The sequence below is a fragment of the Ptychodera flava genome, chromosome 5 (genome assembly GCF_041260155.1).
Source record: "Ptychodera flava strain L36383 chromosome 5, AS_Pfla_20210202, whole genome shotgun sequence".
Classification (NCBI taxonomy): Eukaryota; Metazoa; Hemichordata; class Enteropneusta; family Ptychoderidae; genus Ptychodera; species Ptychodera flava.
This window is the reverse complement of record NC_091932.1, coordinates 18484917-18507975: the sequence shown is the minus strand read 5'-3', so window position 1 is coordinate 18507975 and position 23059 is coordinate 18484917.

The following is a 23059-nucleotide window of genomic DNA, read 5'->3' as shown; positions in this document are numbered from 1 at the left end:
TCATGTGATATGTTGTTCCCTAAAATGTATTTTTAAATATTGTAATTATTTTTAATAAATCATATCCATTTTAGATGCATGTTTCTGCAAGGAAGACATAAAGCAGGTGTTTACAAATATAAAATGTGTTGATTTTCAAATACAGAATCATATCAGATGCTGATGTTTGTGGTTCATTTACTCCGCCTTTTGTGAGAAAAAATCTTAAATAGGTACATCTATAAATAAAGTAAAGGGTAGTTATTATTACATATATGTAAAGACAACGTCACGGAAATTGCAACTGTATTCAAATTTGGGTCATTTTATGGATTCAAAACACGTCCTGATGCTTCAAATATTCATTTTCTTTGCCAACTCTGGTCACATTATGTGTCATTTGATCAGTCACGTGACCTGGAAATACAAAACTTATGTATGAAAAAGTAGGAAATTTCATGCTGATTCAGAAAATATATGGTTTATTGGTACTTACTTAATTTTTACTCTAAGAAGTGTTCATGCAATGACCACACCCAAGATTTTATCATATTTACATAAGGGGCCTGGTATATAGGAATACATTGGCCTTGGTAGTCAAGGGGTTGAGTCAATTCTTTTGAAAACATTGGGCTGAATTGGAGAAGGACTCAACTCTTAGGAATCTATTTCCAGAATCACCAATCATTGCCTACAAGAGAAACAAAAACCTAAAAGACACACTAGTCAAAACAAAATTCACAGAAGTAAAGAAACAAAACACAAACAAACCAGACCACCAAATGGACTCACAACGAGACCCAAACATTGATATTCTTGCCTCGCTATTCGATGAGCAAGATCACTAAAACACATTAAAATAAATATTCACAAACACAAACTAAGGAAAAAATCTACATTGCGACTGATGAGAAACCACACTCGGGTTTCGAAACGCAAGCGTCAACTCTATCAACTTTGTAACACCATAGGTCCGGCTGCGTCTCGCCATAAGCTTTCCCCACACAAACAAAACATTACCGTACACACTAATCCAAACTTCCCTACAAATATCCGAGGCGAAACAAACATGTTTTATTAACACAAACATCGGATAAGAATGTAGGAACACATTTTTGAAACGAACCAAACCAAACTCGACACAAAAACATTTTGGATAGTTAGGTGGGGAGCCTCTTTCACACTTTTATATACAGACAAGCGTGAGCATCTAGCGACTGATGAAATCTGCTGATGATGTCATGATATGTAATTAGGTGAAAGTGGCCGTCGACGCGTCGCCACTAGTAGTGGCGCTGCACTTGATAAGTCTTAGTCGGGTGGTTACCGTATAACTGGAACAGCCGATCGTTTGCTGAGACGATCAAAGGTGTCAAGTGCGCCTCCGATTAAAGTAGTAAAGTAAACTATGCATAACTAATAGACGGTGCCCAGAACGTCGTTTCAGGCCCAAACGATACTCTGAGCCCCGTCAAGTTCTGTGTGGGCGCAGGGCTGTCATGTACGCCACCGATGAGATCGGCAAACTTTCAGCGGCAACCTGAGACTTGGCACTGACAACATTTTACGCTGAGGTCCGGGCTCATGCAGAAAGGCGAACTGTACTCGAAGAAGTTTGTTCGGTGTAATAAAAATAATAACACATGAGAGCTAGGGCAAGATCACGATTTTTTGCCTGCCCTCGGGCTGGTGGTCATGATCGAAATATTGATGATGCCCTCGTTCGGGCATCATCAATATTTCGATCATGACCACCATCCCTTGGGCAGGCAATAAATCGTGATCTTGCCCTCGCTCTCATGTGTTATTATTTTTTTTTTATTTAAATGTATATTTATTTCGTCTTTCATAAGTCTTGACATTTCATAATGACAAATTACATTCTTTGAAAAATACTAAGTAGAATATCAATTTTTGAGCTTGCGCTCTCAGATACAGCTTATTTCTTAACATCATTATTGAAGAAAAGTTTCTGTGAATATAACTGACATGATACTTATAAATAGACCATTTTGCCACCAAAATAATAAGATTTACAATTTTTTCAATTTTCTTTGTTTTCAAAGTTATTCCTCCTATAACAGTTTCAAACTTTAGAGTAACCTTACTTTCTACAATATCACTTACTATATTTTCTGTCATCTCCCAAATATTTCTGGCCACAATACAATCCCAAAATCTGTGTCTTAGTGTATCTACATCACGACAATGCGTGCACAGTGGAGCTTCAATTTTTTTCCATTGAAATAATCTGAGATTTGTTGGTACTCGTCGTATGGTAAATTTCCAGTGAAAGCTATGTAACTTTGTCTCTGGTGTGACTTTTTTCGCTAATAGCCATACATTTCTTTCATTAAATATACATTTACACTCTCTGTTCCACATTTGAATTGCATTTGTATTCGTTAAGAAGTCTTCTAACAACAATTTATAGACAATTTTTGTTGAAAGTTTTGAAATGTCGATTTCTTCACTTCCCTTACTAAAAATAAAAGTGTGCAATATGTGATCTACTACTGGTACAAAAAGTCTGTATAAGGAATTCCACAACAATGTCTTTTTGTTATCTCTTTTGCATTTCGATCTCATGTTAAACCATACTTTCAGACAATCGGTATAAAACCCAGACAACATGTTAGTGATCTCATGAGGCAAATTATTTGGATCAATATATGATCTCAATATACTCTCATTGCAATTTGGTTGTAAAAAGAAGGAAAACAATATTTTCCATGCTGCTTTGTTGTCATCAAAAAATTTTCTAAACCACGTAAATTTTAAGCAAGTGTAAGCTCGTAGAAGCTTGGAATATTTAACCCTCCCTTTTCTATAGGTGACAATAAAACGCCCTTTTTTATTTTATATTTGGAACAATCTATGAAATCAAAAACTAATTGGTCAACTTTTTTGACAACTTTTGGAGGAACATCTAATACTGCTGCTAAGTATAAAAGATTAGATAAACCAAGACTCTTCGTAATTAAAACTTTACCATGTGGAGTTAAGTTTCTCATTTTCCAGGTATTCAAAGTGCTCTCTAATTTTTCGAGCTTTGGCTGCCAATTTAACTCATCGCATTTCTGTTTATTGTACCTAACATATACCCCAAGTACTTTTACAGGTTCAGTTGTCCACTTTAACTTCCCACATACTTTCTTTGAATCTTTCAAATTCCCCAGCCAAACAGCCTCAGTTTTGTCTTATTGATTTTTAAACCAGATACTTTCTGAAATTGATTCATGATATCCAAAACTCTATTAATAGATTTCTCGTTTCTGACAAAAACGGTAGTGTCATCTGCTAATTGAGCAATACGAGCTTGTTTTTCTTCTACACTTTAAAGATAAGTGTTAAAGGATAGAACACCAATTAAACGCCTTTTTGTAACACTTTTTGAACGCGTCTAGACGTTCAGAAATTTAACACTACGTGTTTAACCAACGTTCATATTTTGAACACACGTGTGCAGATTTTGAACGCTACGTGTTCATCAGACATTATATTGAACACCATGGTGTTTCCATATCTGAACACACGTTGCACATGAAATGTGTTCAAAAAATTGAACGCATTTACGCGTTCAAAGGGCTGTAACACTTTTTGAACGCATGGACGCCGTTCAACGATAAGTGTGTTAAAGGCTAGAACACATGATGCGCGCTTATTGAACACCGTTAATTTTGGGCGTTTAGGGGTGTTCAAGCCTTAATTAACATTACAGACCACTGATATTCAGTAAAATTATTTTATTCTAAAAATACACAAAGCATTTCTAAAGTAAAATACAATCATTTACTGTAAAATAGGCAAATAAACATTGCCAATTTGTATGTAAAATTTGTCAGAGGAAAGTACCAACGGTGTTAACACCCTTCTATAAAAAACATAAAAAATACGAACAAAGTAATGACAAAACAGGTTTTACTTAAATATTGTGGATTACGTTTTAAGGTTCATACTTGTTTAAAATGTACAAAAAAATCATCTGAAAAAGCTAAAAAATTTGGCTTACCTATTATGTTGAAAACACGTATATGTATGGAATGCATACTTCATTGTTGTAAGATGGTTTGTTAAAGACATTTCCTCTTGTATAGACAATTGTAAATTTTGAAGAAAAAAAAGTTAGTCAAGGCTTCTCTAGTGCACATGGTATATAGTTGTCCACATTAAAGTAAACACAACATGTCAAGTTGTCAAAGTGTCACAGTAAGGCACAACATGCAGAAAGTGGGGAAAGTTGGTCCTTGGCAGGGTAAAACCTATTTCCTTGTCCAACAAAGTCCTTCATGAACAAAAAGCTTTGTTTGTTTGTAATATCTTTAAATAAACAATGAAATAAATCAGTGACATTTCAAAAATCTACTTCTCAGAAATTAAAACATATTCGTAAAGACCTTTCAAATTCTGGTGTACCTTGCTATTAATTTTTATACCAATTTTTTCACCAAAAGTGGTAAAATCACCCTTGAAATAAAAAAGTAGATTTCATCATAATGTGAATATATCACATTCTGGTAATCCCTCATATCTTAAAAATGTCTGAAATGTCTTTAATGTCTTAAAAATACAAAGTTCCAAATTTATGCATAATTTGAAAAATCTGAGAAGGCTATCAGTAAAGATCTGTGTCCTAAATGTCAAAGCTGTTCAATTAGCAGTTTTGAAGAAGATTTTTAATTTTTTTTTTTACCAAAAATGGCGGAAATTGCCATGAAATATAAAACTTTGAATATTTCATCACAACTAGCACAAATTTGATTAGGGTCATTCTTAGGGACATGTTTACCAAATATTGAAGACATCAGTAAAAGAGAAGAAGATTTTTGGCCAAAAATAGCAAAACTAGCCTCAAAATATAAAATTTGCATTGTTCATCATAATTTGAACATATGTGATTAGGGTAATCCCTGGGGACATGCAATCCAAATATTAAAGGATTCATACAGGCTGTTTTGAAGAAAAACCTTGGGATGTACAAATTTGAGGACAATGCTACACATCCACCTATTTAGCTAACAGCAAAGCTATAAACCAGTTGCTAAGAACAAGAGACTGTTGAGTTACAATACAAAATTCTCTAAGGTTTGGTAGCATGCTATGATCAACTAAATTTATAGGGGCATAAGCTTCCAAAGACGTGAAGTCTCTTATCAGATGTAAGGGGGAATGAAAAATTGAAGCAGAAAGTGACAGAAAATTCAGAGTGAAAATTTCAGAAAATTCAGTAATTCAGAGTAGACATTTTTACTCTGAATTTTCCGTCGCTTTCAGCTTTAATTTTTCATTCCACCCTTGCATCTGATAAAGGAGACTACACGTCTGTGAAAGCTTATTCTCCGGCAACATTTAGTTGATCATAGCATGCTACCAAAGCTTAGATTAATTCAGAAAAAAAACAGAAACTTATCAAAATTCAGTTACTGACCCTTGGAAGTTTAAATCTACATTAGAGATGAACTGAGATTATCAAGCTTGTTTCAAGACAGCTACCTGTACACTCATCTTCTTCATTATCTGTACCACCAGCTTCTGTAACAACTCTTCGATTTTTCAGTTAAATCCAACTTTTTACATCCTGAAAATAATGCAACAATAGGTAAATATGGCGAGCTGAGACTTTAAATGAAAGACAAGTGGCTGATTAGGTTAAGGAAAAGGGGAGACTTTCATATATGCAGTGCCTCTTTTCAATACTGTTACAAAATATATTTGCTTCTTTTTGTCATCAACTGATTAAAATAAAAAGCCAAACTCTCATATGCTGAAACAATACATGTGTATACTCTACAATGTTCAATTGATTTTTTACATACGATTGTCTCTACTGAAAGACATATTATCAGCTGTGTTTACGCAGCGGTACTATGCAAGGCGTATCGATCGCGCTCAGGTCAAGGGTTATCGCTACAGTTGTGTTGCGATGACCCTTGACCCGAGTGAGATCGATCGATATGCCATGGCCAAAAGTATCACCGCGTATTCACAGCTTGTTGTTGGTATACTAGCCACTGAAAGAAAAAAGGTTTCTTCACGTAGTTAAGCTATGTCAAAGTACAACACGATTAATTTCGAAGGATATTAATACAGATACTTCAAAATCTAATACCTTTTACTATTTTGGAGAGGAAACTTACCCTTTCTGGTCATGCTTCCGCACGATCACGACTTCAGGGTGCGCTTACAAGAAAAATGTCGCAACTTCCGTTTTGATGCATCATGGGATAGGAAAAAGCACCAAACTTGAACACCAAGTGTTTAGAAATAGAACGCCTCTTGCACGCCGGTGTTAAAATTAAAACGTCTACGGTGATTTTCGATTTTCTTTTCAAATTTTCAAGATTTCAACACGTAACAAACGTGTAAAATTATTTTGTATACTTTCTTTTTTGGAAAAAACATGCTTTCAGCAATTGTAGACCGGAAATATTTTTCACTTAGTGGGAAATTCGTTACACCAAAGTCCGTGTACGTTTGCTGGACAGCGAGGCAGTAGTAAATTTAATATAGCCATTGTAAAGTAAAATACACTAAAGATTGTTAATTGTTTCACAGTATCGTAAAATTTCTGTGATGCTGAGTTTTTAAACACTTGAAGGAGATAGTTGTTAACACTATGTGTTCAGGTTTAGAACATCATTTTTAATACTGTGAACACAAGTGCTAACAATATGAACACTAGCCGTTCAAATTTGAACACCGACACGTACTTTTTGAACGCGTAAAGACGCGTCTAGCGTCCGCTATTTTTACAGTGTACACTGTAAAAATAGCGGACGCTAGACGCGATGGGAAAAAGTATCGGCTACCCTCCGCTACCTTGTCTCCTATGCGCTACCAATTTTGAGCACATTCTGGACGGGAAAAAACGTCCGCTACCCATCCGCTACCCTCCGCTACCTTGTCTCCTATGGGCTACTGATTTTGACTCCTCCAAACAATCTTTAGTGAAAATAAAGTCCAAAACTTGTCGGCTACCCGTCGCTACCCTCCGCTACCTGGTGTTCTATGGGCTACCGATTTTGAGCAAGTTCTGGATGGGAAAAAATATCCGCTACCCTCCGCTACCTTGTCTCCTATGTGCTACCAATTTGAGCACATTCTGGCAGGAAAAAACGTCCGCTACCCATCCGCTACCCTCCGCTACCTTGTCTCCTATGGGCTACTGATTTTGACTCCTCCAAACAATCTTTTAGTGAAAATAAAGTCTAAAACTTGTCCGCTACCCTCCGCTACCCTCCGCTACCTGGTGTTCTATGGGCTACCGATTTTGAACATATTGTGGATGGCAAAAAATATCCGCTACCCTCCGCTACCTTGTCTCCTATGCGCTACCAATTTTGAGCACATTCTGGCAGGAAAAAACGTCCGCTACCCATCCGCTACCCTCCGCTACCTTGTCTCCTATGGGCTACCGATTTTGACTCCGCCAAACAATCTAAAACTTGTCCGCTACCCGTCGCTACCCTCCGCTACCTGGTGTTCTATGGGCTACCGATTTTGAGCATATTCTGGATGGGAAAAAATGTCCGCTACCCTCCGCTACCTTGTCTCCTATGCGCTACCAATTTTGAGCACATTCTGGACAGGAAAAAACGTCCGCTACCCATCCGCTACCCTCCGCTACCTTGTCTCCTATGGGCTACCGATTTTGACTCCTCCAAACAATCTTTTAGTGAAAATAAAGTCCAAAACTTGTCCGCTACCCGTCGCTACCCTCCGCTACCTGGTGTTCTATGGGCTACCGATTTTGAACATATTGTGGATGGGAAAAAATATCCGCTACCCTCCGCTACCTTGTCTCCTATGCGCTACCAATTTTGAGCACATTCTGGACGGGAAAAACGTCCGCTACCCATCCGCTACCCTCCGCTACCTTGTCTCCTATGGGCTACCGATTTTGACTCCTCCAAACAATCTTTTAGTGAAAATAAAGTCCAAAACTTGTCGGCTACCGTCACTACCCTCCGCTACCTGGTGTTCTATGGGCTACTGATTTTGAACATATTGTTGATGGCAAAACATACCCGCTACCCTCCGCTACCTTGTCTCCTATGCGCTACCAATTTTGAGCACATTCTGGACGGAAAAAACGTCCGCTACCCATCCGCTACCCTCCGCTACCTTGTCTCCTATGGGCTACCGATTTTGACTCCTCCAAACAATCTTTTAGTGAAAATAAAGTCTAAAACTTGTCCGCTACCTGGTGTTCTATGCGCTACCGATTTTGAGCATATTCTGGATGAGAAAAAATGTCCGCTACCCTCCGCTACCTTGTCTCCTATGCGCTACCAATTTTGAGCACATTCTGGCAGGAAAAAAACGTCCGCTACCCATCCGCTACCTTGTATACCGTGTCTCCTATGGGCTACTGATTTTGACTACTCCAAACACTCTTTTAGTGAAAATAAAGTCTAAAACTTGTCCGCTACCCGTTGCTACCCTCCGCTACCTGGTGTTCTATGGGCTACCGATTTCGTGCATATTCTGGATGGGAAAAATGTCCGCTGCCTCATAATGCTCAAAAAATCTGTAAATGTAATTATATTCTTTTAAAAATTTTGGGCAAAGTTGCGGTCGTTTATGAAAAATTCAAAAAACTCGATTAAAGATTTCATACTTGTACTAATTTGAAATATCCGGTTTAACCAAAAGCATCCCTTTATTTCATGCATCGTAACCGACACCAATTTATTTGATTACAAATGCTGCACATTTAATTTTACTGGTTTTATAGACAATTTGAAAGTAGGTACTCATTTATAAAAAAGTTCCGGCTTTCCATAATGTCAAGTGTAAGATTGAGAAAAAAGTCCGGCTTTCTATTACATAATACAATCGTTAAAACTTGTACCAGCGCACTAATACATTACGGCTTGTTATCTATTTATTTCAAGATTATTTGGTTTCCGCTACCCCCGATACCGATCGATACGTAGCGGAGACCTCGGCGAAAAAAAAATTGTGCCCCGAATCCTGCATTGTATATATTGTAGACAGAGGTATCCAATCAATAAGAAGAATGGATATTTGTGGAAACAAAGGTGAGCCTTTTTTCATGAACATAGATTAATACAATCATTAATTTACATCGCAAAGAAGACAGGACACTGTACTGTACGATTCAATTGCAATCAAATATCTCTGTAGTAGCTGTTACATAAAAAAGTGGTTAAAATTTAGTATTCACTTTAAGGCTACGCCACTACACTCGTACATTTTTATGTATTCTAATTTTAGGTTAAGATACCTAAATACCTTTTTGTTGTTATATTTTCTTTAAATGAGTTTTGAAAAACTACGGATCATATTTTTGGCAGACTCTGTCGATGCAGTGTGCCATGTCATGGTCTATCTCAGTCTATTGCATCGGTATCATCTTGTGGATGAATATCACTCAGAGTGATAACAGTCATGCATAATAATTATTGCTCAATCCATGTCATACGTATTTCACTAGGGAAAACGAACGCCAGTGTTGACCAAATCAAACAGCTTAGTTTTATTTAAAATGGTTGAGGACATCTTTATAGTTGTATTTTTGGGTATTCCGACATTTGAGGTCGCTTGTAATTTTTTCGCTTGTAATTTTTTTTTATTTTTAATTTCTTATGACAGCAATCACGTTTCAGAGGATCACAAAAGAGATTGGAAAACTTAAGCACAAAAATGACATTCGTTGTATGCGGTATTGCTACACACTACTGCTACGGGCAAAGGAACAGGTGATGTTATTTACGAATCTATAAGACTTCAGTAAGGCACATGTACACCATATATTAAATACATATATCGAAAACGCAATAAAACTAAGTAAGAGAGAAAAGTGTTTATGGACCATTTAATATCCAAGCTCTGCGACGTATCAAACATCATAGTACTAATTCCTGTCCGTACTATCATCATCACTGTCATTTTAGTATGTTCCATGAAAAAATAGTCAACAGTCAATAAAACAGTCTATTTACTTGCGCAATAATACTTGTTCTTATAAAGTGGAGCAAATATTATGTTATTTTGTATAACATATTTAATACTTCGATTATGTAGCCAATCCATTCAAATTGCATTATCGTATTTCCAATCAACATAGAAAGAGTCAGACGCTAAGAAGAAATTAAAAGGTGGCAAGAAACTGCATGGTGTAACGATCAAAGTCAAATGTGAAGGAGAAAAGCATCCAATTATTTTGGGGGGTGGCGACAAGAGCTGTCATGTGCATATAAGAATGGATAAAGACGGACCAATATGTGAAGATGAAGAGAAACTGATCAGAGAAGACATAATCGAACCTAAACGCTCATGTACTTGTTTTACCAAAAGATTGTTGACCATTCAGAAAAAAAACCAATGATCCTTCCTCTGATGAAGGTGAGAAGGACTTAACAATTCTCCTTTAAAAAAATATAAAACAAAGGAAGACAACTAAGAAAGTTTCCTGTTAAGTAATTATCGGTACCTTTTGTTTATACTGAATATCTCATTTGAACTATCGTTGAATAGGTTCACTGTAATAGATGCTCATTTGGTCTCTGTGGGGATTCCAGCTACTTTCAGCTTAATGGCCATAGTCATTGTGCACAGAAGTCACTTTTGAGCTGTATAATTTGATACGGTACAAGCCAAAAAGCATTCGCAGTCAGGTGGCTTAAGACTCTTCTCAGTAAATAGTTATAAATAATATTATACCTTTGAAATAAATTGGTACAGTGGTCAACATTTCTTACAAAAAGGCGCCGAATATTGAAACGTGAACAAAGTGATTGGTTTCAATGTACCGTACAGATGCTATTAAAGAAATTAGTAGTTATAAAAGCAATTTATTACGGTTTGCCAGTGCATAAGTTTAATGGGTGATTATGGTTTTGCTATAATCATGGTTAGCGCGGGAAAAGGTACGGAGACAAGAACCAAGACCACCGATGCATAAGAGCTGCCACACACTGATTTGCCTTACAACTCACTATATCTACGTTTGATGTAACACAATCCACGGCTGCTCCTTTCCCTCATTTATATCTATCTTATATATTTGCGTCATATTCTATGAATCATCAAACATTCGCATATCTGCAGCTGTTAGCCACGTTGAAGACATTATAGCTCTTAGTACGACCAAGTTCACATCATAAAACTTAAACCATGGTCAAGACAAAGAAAAGTAAGCAAGCCACCCCTCGCTCATCGACGAGGTCCAAGTGACGCCAAGTGCAACTCGCAATGCCTCTGCTCCAGCCATTTCCAACAGAAACTTCAACAGCCGATTGCAGAGATACTGACTACATTGCAAGACTTATGGAAAGCGGTATTGGATCTGCAATGGACTCTGTTTGCCGTGAACTATGTTTAACACTCGCAAACATCCCAACCTGGCGCCCCACTCTTGGCCAATCATCATGTCCAGCCCGCCAGTGCAGATGCTGGGGGGGGGAGCTGTTGCCCACTTAAATCATCGAAACGGGTCCAGCAACAATCACCACTACTTCAAACTTGGATATCACCCTGCGTGGTCATCAAACTGCAGGAACTATGAACAATCCTTTTTCAAGTCACCCCAATGGACACGGACACTGATTGCGGCGCAGTGAACATCTGGGATCCCTCTTCTGTTGGCGGCGCCCCTAATACAACAAGGCACTAAATATGGCCGAGTCCATGTATCAGTCGACGAAGCAAGCTAACCTTAACAGAATGACATGGCACCGATCTCCAAGGGCCGGGCCGAGGGGCAAATCACTTGTGGCTACTTCCCCATCTGACCTGCTTCTCCCCTATGTAGAGCAGTCTCAACTCTCAACGCCTTTGTAAACCTCGTAAGTTCATCAAACTCAGTGACTTACACCCTGATGCATTAGCTCCTGCACACCACTAGGCTACAAGACACAAATAGCCTTTGACCCAGACAATTCCGTTACATTCAACACCAAGCTAAAACGCAATGACTGCGAGACCTATTCACAGTCTTACTTGTCTTCCTCTCCCACAATGGTATTCTACCACCCGCACGTAGTGATCCAATCGGCAAACTGCCGTTGCTTTGACATCGCCAATGCTGCAATATACAAGCAAGAGGCCTTGCTAGGCTACGACAATGCATTTCTCCTGAACACTGCTTGCTAACCTGACCAAGTCAACCAGAGCAAACCCGACCCAGAGCTCGACTTCCTGCATTTTCAACAACACGCACACCTCCAGCGTGCATCATGCTTCATTATGCAAACCATTGTATCGAAAGGCCCTGCACACCAGAAACAGTCTGACGAGCCACAAGTATGCTGACCCTTCAAACCTGGCTCGTGCAAGACTCCATGCTGAAATAGGAGGCTACATGAATGCTCTGTGTGTAACGCAACTGACCACAATGCCCAGCAACACCACTACCTCTCCATACAAGAACCCTTCAAGGGAGTGACCACAAACCCAGAGACCATCAACGTAATGATACCGCAACCCTACAACCATCAACACTGCTCAACCATGCTAATTATTCACAACCCGGTAAGGCCATCAACATGCGCAACCTACAACCTGGCCCATCCATTGACAGCTTCAATCGAGTGGAAGGAGAAGTACCCTACTCACTACTCGTTCAATTTGGGGACTCATCACATATTCAAATTTGGGAGCTCTTAGGGGCTTTTACCTGTTCAATTTGGGGGCACTGATGATGCGGTCCCATAGTGACAATCAAACTATTATACTTTCTTGAAAAGGGTCGACAAAATGATGCCATCTTGACAACCTGCCTGAAGCACCTCACGAGGCAGCAGGAGGTTTTGCATGTCTCAACCAACTCTATTGCACACTCACTCCCTTGCTCGCCGACGGAGAGCTTCAAAACCCTGGTGCCTGAAGCAAACTCAGGACTTGTGCCCATATAATGGACCTGATGCCTTGCATACAGGACATTAGCACAGATATGAACCCTAGGAATGTAAAAAGGAGCTATGAACAGACACTGCTCGACATCCACATTGCCAGACTTTTCCCAGTGGTACCTGGTTACCTCACCTGCCCCGGGAGAGGGGACTAAGTGGCACTGCGGCATCACAGTCATCATGCCTGAAGTTTGGTCATAATCTTTTTGGTTGCTGACATTGGCCAAAGTTGGTGCCCAGTAGCATGTTGTCCCATGAGCGGTTGGATCCTATGAGGGATCAAATACTGCTATCCAGGCTGCTGAGATGCCTCGACTCCCACACTGTGGCAGTACATACATCCACTGGTAACATGCTGCCCTGCCCTGAGGCCAAGCAAATCTCTGAGTGACTTCAGGGGAAAGGTGGTGACGATGCTTGGATGTGCCAGTGCCCCTGGATTTTGGCCAAACCCTTGTCTCTCTGATCTACTGTTGTTTCACACATAATATGTGGGGGCATAACCTACGAGGGAACTTTTTGTGTAAATATAACCATGTGTGTGGATGTTTCAGTACTATTTGAACAAGGATGTTCATGTTACTATCGGCATTAAGGAACGGTATCTTGATAAAAACGTATTGATTCTTATTTAAGCTAAAATGAGAAATCTGTTATCGAAAAACTCTTTTAGGCGCAAATACTTCAACAGACAACTTGTAAGAAATGTTACTGCAAGGCAATTATCATTACGGTGTTAGCTATTCGAATGAAAAGTTAATTTGAAGTAAATATTTCCTTTAGATTACCCATGTTCATTTCAATTAATTGCTCTGTGGGGTTTTTAAACAGATGCATCCTAGGTTTTGGCCATTGTCATGTGTTCATACTCGGTTATCACTTTAAGGCAGTATATATCATTTGACACATCTTCAAGATCTAACCTATGTATATTGTCAGTGACAACCTTTAATATTCACTTTGCTTTGAAGCCCCTTTGCATAACTGCCAACATTTCTCACAAATGACCAATGATGTTGAGTTATATTTCATTTACAGTTTATATTTTAAGTATAAATTTTGAGAGATTAAAATCATATTTCATCAGACTTTGATAATTCGATCTACCAATGTCCAAAAGTAATGTTATGCTAATTCCTCTAATTCAAGGCAATCTACACAATGCTGTTTCTTTTTAAGTTATTCATTTGTGGTCCCTCTTGTGTCATTGATTGCAGTTCCACAAGTAATATTTTTAGACTTCCCAAAGGAGGGACATTTAAAACATTAGTCCTGATATTATACCAGTATCTGAAACGTTAATGTTCCTGTCGCTTTGACCTTGTCGAATCTACAGGTACCTCAGCCAGTGGCTCAGCACATTCATCAAGTCCTGATCAAGGTGAGGCAGAATTTCAGAAGCTGCGATTTTTGAAAGCAGAAAGTAACTTGAGCGAGTGTTTACTGATTAAGAATTTAAACTACTCAGATATATGTATATTTCCAAAGATATATATACCATTCTAAATTAAGAGTACTTTCGATGGTGGGTTTTAAAGCACAAGTTATCAACATTATATAATTTTTTACTTCATGTTTTGTAAATAGCCCTACGGTATTATCCAATCCAGACGGATTAAAGTGGAGTGATCGAACAAAATTACAATAACTAAGCTGTCCGAGGTGCTTTAGACATTCATAATCATATAGCTCTTTTAATTTTGCTATTAACAGCAATAACAGTTCAAAGAATCACAGAAGAACTTAAAAAGCTGAAGAATGAAAACGATAAACGTTGCATGAAATATTGCCACTCACTTCTGCGAAGAGCAAAGGAACAGGTGATGTTATCGCCGATTCTATGAAACAACGAAAATACCGCTTGTATGACTTGCGTAAATGCATCTGAAACTTATCAAGGATGTATTTGTATCAGGAATGAAAAGCCCTCAAAAAACGTAGTGACATAAACCATGTGTCATTCCGTAATTTTCTTCACACATTTCATAGAGCCGACGAATCCCACGAGTCAACAACAAAACTGCGTTTTAGCAGTTTACCTTCGGTAGCAATTACATTGCGATAGAGAAATTTACACACATCATTCTCTATCCTGAAGACATTGATTATGCTTAATTTTAAAACTTTACTTCAATTTTGTCTTTCAAATCACTGCGAAAGAATGATGAGAAGGAATTGAACCCCGGTAAGGAATTGCATGGTGTAACGATCAACGTGTTTTGTGAAGGGCAAGATAAGCCGGTTACTTTATCGGGAGGAGACAACGCCCATTGTGTAAATATAGCAATGGGTCATGATGGAATGCCAGTATGTGAAAATGAAGAACTTCTTGTCTCTAAGAACATCATCAAATCCAATCGTTTAACAGACTGTTCTATTCACGGTACGTTTTCTCATTCAACCTGAATGGAGTAGCAATGTATTGTCTTGTAGTTTTTAGGAGTTAAAAATAACGAAATATGATTTTTGTAGTTTTTATCAACGAGCCAGAAGTTATTATTTTGAAAGGTCGATTTGAAGTACAAAACAGCATCCATCTACTCATTCGCCTATTAATTTTAATTTGTGTTCATTTGATGAGAATCTACATTGCATGTAGAGTCAAATCTCTCACAACGCGTAATTTAACAATGCATGCCCGACTTTGATAATTTAGATCTATAAGTAGTACCTATATTTTTCATACATATGACACCCGCTTGACACTCTTACAGCCAGATACCTTACATATATGGTCGGTATACATCACAATGCAATACAGAGGTACGTTGTTAACCCTTTGCTGGATAAGTGACAAAGAATGTTCACGCAAGCAATTTATGTCTTTCAATTTGTTTTATACTATTTACGTATTTTCTACAAATACATGTTAGTGACGGAATTCCGTATCTTCAGCTGAGTAGACTTCAACATTGCATATGCTAATGCCCTGGTCGGTTTGTCCTATTATTACCATTAACTGGACGACTCAGCAAAATTGAGAATCAATGCTATATTATATAAAGGAAAGGCTAGCTACACGTAGTAGTCGCTTCATTCTTTCCCCTTGGATGGCCACTATATACAAAAGTGACCTTAGTAGCATTCACAATATTTTTGCGGCTGAAGAACTGACATAGCGTCGTATTGGCATTAATTTCGTCACTGTTCATGAAGTTTGTAAACCAAATATACAGTGTTTATGGCGTTGGTTATTCCTTAACTGGGCGCAATTCATTCATCCTAATAGCTTTTGGTAGCGCTTCAAGCTCAGGCGAGCATTGTTACATGTCAATGTTACAGTGCCATTTCTGAAACCAAAAAGTAGCATCTCCATGTATGTAATTATTGATGAACGAGTGGTATGATGACAGAATTAAACTATTCTTGATTAACGTTTAATTCAAGTGGTATCCAGGTCATATTTAGGTGGCGCTGCACGTTGCCAAAACATTTTAACGGAAAATTTCTCATCTAAGTAGACAAGGAAAACCCTTTATACAATAAATTTTCAAAAAACTGAGTTTAGTGTGGTATCAATAGTTTAATCGAATGATGAGTGGTTTGTATATTTGGGGGTCAAAAACCTCTATTTTGATATTAATGATAAAAATTAATAAACTTGATACTATTTTCTGAAATGTAATTTTTCACTAGAAAGAAGAGTATATGTAGAAAAAAATGACAATTTCACTTTGTATTATCTATCCTCATACTAAAATGGAAAGAATTGAATGTCTTACACTCAAAAGTGATTTAAAATATGATTAGCAAAATTAAAATGCCTCTTATTAAAGAATGCCATGTCTATATTGAAAAGCACTATATTAGTATTGTGATATAGCATTAAAGAAACGTAATGCGAAAATTAAAACAAAATACACAGCCAGACTTGAGTTGAATTCTTCGGAAATCTTCAAATGGGGAGAAAAAAGAGTCAGGAAATTGGGTGATTTGTAAACATTTGCATAAATTAATACTTCATTTATCACGTAATTAACTACTGCTTGACAAGCTAAAAAGTTAACCCAATCAATATTTTCATCTTGCATCGACAGATTTGTAAAAATTGAACGAATATTTGCCAAAAAAAGTATATTTTGTGCAAAATGCACTGTGCTTGGTGCAGCACCCCCTTAAGTGAAGGTAATTCTCGAACGGAGGGATTTCGTTTATATCTGGTATCACCATTGTAAAGTTCATGTACTTCATGTGCCTGCAAACAGCGTTTCGGAATTCTCATTTTCGGACAGTAATATTGTTAATTGAATTAACGCAATTATCACTAACATAGATTTCCTTTTTTAGTTAGTTATTGAGGCGTGATGTATAACTTGTTCATATTTTAATTGACAGCAATTACTGGTCAAAGGATCACAGAAGAAATGGGGAAACTGGAGAACGAAAATGATATTCTCTGCATGCGATACTGCTACTCGCTTCTGGGAAGGGCAAAGAAACAGGTGATATTGTAGGGTGCCAGTGGTAAATCCAATGAAATTTCAATCTTCATCTGACAATAAATGAAAAAGTATGAAAAAGAAGCAGAAGGACTTTCGAAAAATGCAATATTACTGTCATGCTCATTTTGAACAACACCACAAAGGTTTCTCCCAACTATAGACACATTATTACATCGAGTGAGTTGGAAAGAAAACTCCTTTTGCAGTTTACTTTCACTGTTATTGGATCACCATAGAGGAGCTGAATAAAATGCGTCATTCTATATCATGGAGACTTCAATTATGTCATTTTTTAAAGAACTTACTTCAACTTTGTCCTTCCAAACATTATAGAAGGAGCTCAAGGCTGAGAATTGTAAGGAATTATATGGTGTAACGATCGCTGTCAATTGTGAAGAAAAAACAGATCCGGTTGTTTTATGGGGTGGATTCGGGAGCTATTATGTGAATATAGCAATGGGTCGTAATGGAATACCAGTATGTGAAAACGAAGACGTTCTTGTCGCTAATGACATCATCAAACCTAAAGCGTTCCCGCACTGTGATATTCACGGTAAGCATTCTTCTTCAAATAAAATGGAAAAGCAATATTGTTGTTATGTTTTTAAGATAGAAAAACGAGGGGCATACCAACCAACCAATACGCCATTGCTTTCAGTTTCGTGCCTGATATTTTTAAGCATAAATGGAGGTGTTCGTTCGTGTATTTTTTGTAGTTTCCGCAGGTCGCTTTAGAATGAGATCATGGACAAAGTACACAAAAATATCGCTTCCTATTGCCATTAAACAGAGAGAAAGGTTTAACCTGAAGAAGTGTCGATTTCCATTAAATTCGATATTTGTGAAGCAATACGTTATAGTTTATATACATACTGACCTGTGCATAAGCATGGTCGGCCATATGTACAGTACAGTACAGTACAGTACAGTACAGTACAGTACAGTACAGTACAGTACAGTACAGTACAGTACAGTACAGTACAGTACAGTACAGTACAGTACAGTAGAGTACAGTTGATTCTTCCATGCTTTGAGACTTTCACCGTTGCATTTGATAACAAAAGCATGGCTTTACCATACACCCACTCTCTTTTACGTGTACATAATTTGAGAAAAAAGATATGGAAGAATAATTCAAATGATGCAAATTCCAGTAGGCAGTTCATAACAGATTGACGCTATGCAATTTGTATAGTCGATGAACCGTTATGGATACCTAGCCATGGTTTCTATTTTCCATCCTAGTCAGTTCACATTTCAAACGTTTTAAAAAGGCATGACCTAGTGATGGCTGTGTTGGCCCGATTAGTTGTGACAGTGGCGGTTAGACCAAAACATTTTTCTGACATATCCTTGACATATATATCGATGATTTGTCCCGCACCTACATGGATCCAAGAAAGTCGCTTGGACAACTGTAAAGCAGCGATGATAACATAATGCCTGATTTATCGGATCAAGTTTTATACGGAGTAATAATGTCTCTCACAAAGTATCATAACATCATAGTTATAAATAGTCATGATAATGTGTATTCCTTGTCGGGTGTTGTACCATTGCTGAGACTATACTTTAGTGGTTTTTGATTCTAATACAATATCGACTTGGGCATTCATAGTCCTTCCTTTTCCAAGTATTAATAACAACCAAAATATTATCCTCTTCACACTTCTTTTGTTCACATTCCTGTAAAAATGGGTTCCATTATGAGTATTAGCATGATAACAGTATTTTTATCTTGTAGTCAGGACTTGAATAAGATGATACTAATATGTTGACCTCGGTCGACTGTTTCAAGGGACAGTATGTTTTATAGTATAGATAGCATCATAACTAAAAGTCTTAAATTGTCTCACATAATACTGTAAATTCACAATTCTTTAATATACTACTATGCAGCTATGGCGTATTTAGAAAATTCACAAGTTTGGCTATAACATCTTGATATTGCATGCATTTATATCTCTGAATCCTTCTGTAGTATCGTTTAAACTACATATGTGTCATTCCATTAGGTACATTATAAAAGTTTACAACCTGGATGTTGGTTTAGCTGACGTCGGTCGTACGGTGTACGCGCCAATGCATGTTTGGATCACTGCGCCGTACAACCTTGATCCACAAAACTAGTATCTTGACCGTAAAGATTAATTTTCACCGCGCGCATTAAATACGCGGACGTAGATCATTGCCGACAATCAAGTTATTACAAATTTAAAATACCGCAAAGGATGCACGAGGACGTTGGCGCAATCGATGGCGCGTGGGCCAATGTCGCAGTGCATCGTCTGTAATATTTTTGTAATAATCTTGTTATGATACATCGTGCATTAATCAAATCGGGAGTCAAAAAACAGACAAGCAAGTCCCCAACAGTTTTTTTCTTCCGGATTTATATTGCAGATAGCAAACACTATCTTGGGGCACTTAAGACAGCCTATGAACTAAACGTAAGTACAGAGCATTGAGACATGGTCAATGTATATTAACTATTGTATTGCCATGGTACTTAATTATTATACAGCTACCATCAAGAACGATAGAATGTTGTGTGCGCTATTATATATAATCCCATGGTATTTTTCTCTGCTTGGTATCATCGCATACGAGTTTCTTTAGCGAAGCTGTACAACTTAGAGCCGAACACATGATAAGTCTTTGGAGTTTTTTGGCTGCGGATGGATCAAAATTATTGTAACAAATTGCATGATTCTTTTCGCGATTTGTGTTTTATTTACGCGGATTACTTTCATTTAATGAGTAAAGCGGCCCGTCACCCAGGAGATGTGCAAATGTTTAAAGCTATACTTTCATTCATAAATCCGATCAAGTTGAACTTTAGATACAGCGAATGGTATCTCCACCAATCAGACATACGGATTCGGTCACGTGAACTTTATTGTCTCGCATTGGACCGATGCCAAGGCAAGCCATAGTATTTTGAGATATTTAGAATATTTGCAAAATATATGAAGTAAATGCAACGACACGATCTCATTCTTAGAGATGCCGTGGCTTTTTAAAATATCACAAGTTTAAGACATTGGTAAGCCCGAAAGGTTCCAGAGTGTACGCTTGTAGTTGGCACAGCCATGCCGTCACCGGTCTCCGCCGGTGTCAACTTGTCTATTCCCATCGCGGTCGTCGATGTCTTTGTCTTACTGGCTTTGATGTTTGCCTTGACACATATAGTGCCCGTGGATACCGTGACGTCCTAATTGTGTTACTTCATGGAAACTCTGTTCTGTTGTGAGTGTTGTCCGAGTTAACTTTTGAAACACATCGAATTCCTCAGCGCTGCACTGCAGAGTTAAGGCTACAGGTCGACAGCTTATGTCTGCACTACAGCCCTAAGATGCAGGCTTGATTCCGATCAGGAAATAACGGAATTTTTATGTGATGAAGGAAATTAACCTTCTATGTCAAATGACTATGGTTGTGCCTACTTTGTCACTTTTCCGAAGATTATACGGTACTAATTTATTTGGTTGAACTTACGTTGACGTGTATCTTTCGCTTTTATCGTCAAACGGGATTGACGTCGGTTGACGATCACCAGGTTCGACGTCCACCATGAGCCTTACGACTCGACTGGAGCGGGGACGTTAAAGTGGCACTCCCATTTGGTAACATTTTTAAAACACATTTTATTCGTGCCAACGGTCGATATTTGACGTGGCGACTGCGCGCGGATCGCGAGATATCGATATAAACATGTCTTCAAAAAGTAAAAGTTTGAATTCCGGTGGCCCACCTAAATTCAGCTTCCGAACATCGAACGTTCGGCACTGGGGCCATTGTCAACTAGCTATGGAGTACGAGTCTACACTGACGCTGCTGTACGCTACAGTACCACTTGCCTTGGTGATCGGTCATGCCCCGTGGGAAAAGCTGAGTCTTACTGACTTGGTGATAAAACGAAAAACAATTTTGATTCCACCAGAATTCGCATAGGTGACTAGCCCAGTTACGTGCGGTTGATACATGCGGCCACCGCGTGGTATGCATAGACTAGACGCATACCACGCGCGCGGCGAACCACACGTACTGTGTGGCAGACGACAAAATGTAGTCATCGGAGGCGGCTAATATTTAACACGTAAAAACTTATGTTTATGTGGTATTGGTTAAAAATATAATACAACTGATTTAGAATAATGACAACGACAAAGCTAAGTAGAAGTTTTCAAAAACTGACCTGTGGTAAAGGCATAATGCTGTATATAATGTCTTCGCAGTGGGAGGTAAAATTGCGTCGTTCGAACTTATTATGGACTCCCTAGAATATCGTCACTCAGCACAACAACAAACCTTCGGTGGATTTCGCGTCATAATCAGAAACGATCGTAAAACTTCGGGATGTGAAAAATACGCTCGGGAAATGACATGTTTTTATCGATATCTCGCGATCCGCGCGCAGTCGCCACGTCAAATATCGACCGTTGGCATTAATGTGTTTTAAAAATGTTACCAAATGGGAGAGTGCCCTTTAATGAGCCATTAAAACGATCGACGGGCATGCTCATTCGATTCTTGGCAATAGCTACAGCTTTAGCGCCTCGAAATTTCATTGGACATGCCTTCTCTGTTTCTATGTCTGGATTTATCAGGTCGCCTTTTTTCGAAAAAGCCAAGAGAGCACAGCATATATCACGACAATCGGTCTATGTCGGGGCATACATGTATGAATGGTACCATTGCAGGAGAAAAGTTCCAGTTGATGACATACAACAGAGTTAATATAACTATGCTGGTGTGCGTCACACAGATGGTGATACGGGCCAGTACATGTGATAGACAGGCAATACATTCACAGTTAAAGATACTAGTTGAACGATCGCTCATATATGTCTTAATGCTCTGTACGTACGTTTAGTTCATAGGCTGTCTTGATGTGCGCCTGAGAGAGTGTTTGCTATCTGCACTATAAATTCTAAGAAAAAATTGTTGACTTATCACGGAAACGATAAGTACCTGCTGGTCCTTTTTTACACCAGATTCACAAATTCAAGATTTATCATATAAGAGTATTACAAGTGAAGGACCCGAGCGTACTATGGTGCATACGCCGTACGTGAGTCTGGTAAACCTGTATCAGGGCAGTGAAATTTCAATATGTACCTAATGGAGTGTCAAATATGTAATTAAAACGATATTACGCAAGGATTCAGAGGAATAAATGCATGCAATATCAAGATGTTGTATCTTTACTAAGTGTTCAAACTAAATTAATCATGCATGCCATATTATTTAATCATCTTTCGTTGGACAGCAATCACATATCAGAGAGGATAGAAGAGGAGATGGAAAAATTGGAAAACACAAATGATATTCTTTGCATGCGATACTGTTACTCACTGCTGCTAAGGGCAGAGGAACAGGTAATGTTATTGACGACTCTATGATACCTCCATATCTGGCGTACATTAGTAAATCGTATGATATATCAACGTTTACATGAAACACTCTGGAAAAGTCTGAATGTGGAGCAAAAGCATTTTGGCTAATGCACTATTATTCCTGAGCACATTATCAGAAACCGTTGTTCTTATTACCCTGAACTGCGGAAACAAAACAGTGAATTGTGTCAACAACAAAGATTTTGTATAGCAGTTTAGCAACTATTTTCTCGAAGTTAATTCTGGCAAAACGTATAGATCATTCTAAATCACGGAAATATTCGATTATGACACTTATTTAAACAAAGTTTAACCTTTTCATACAAATCAAAATAGAAGAACTCGAGTGACGATGACGATT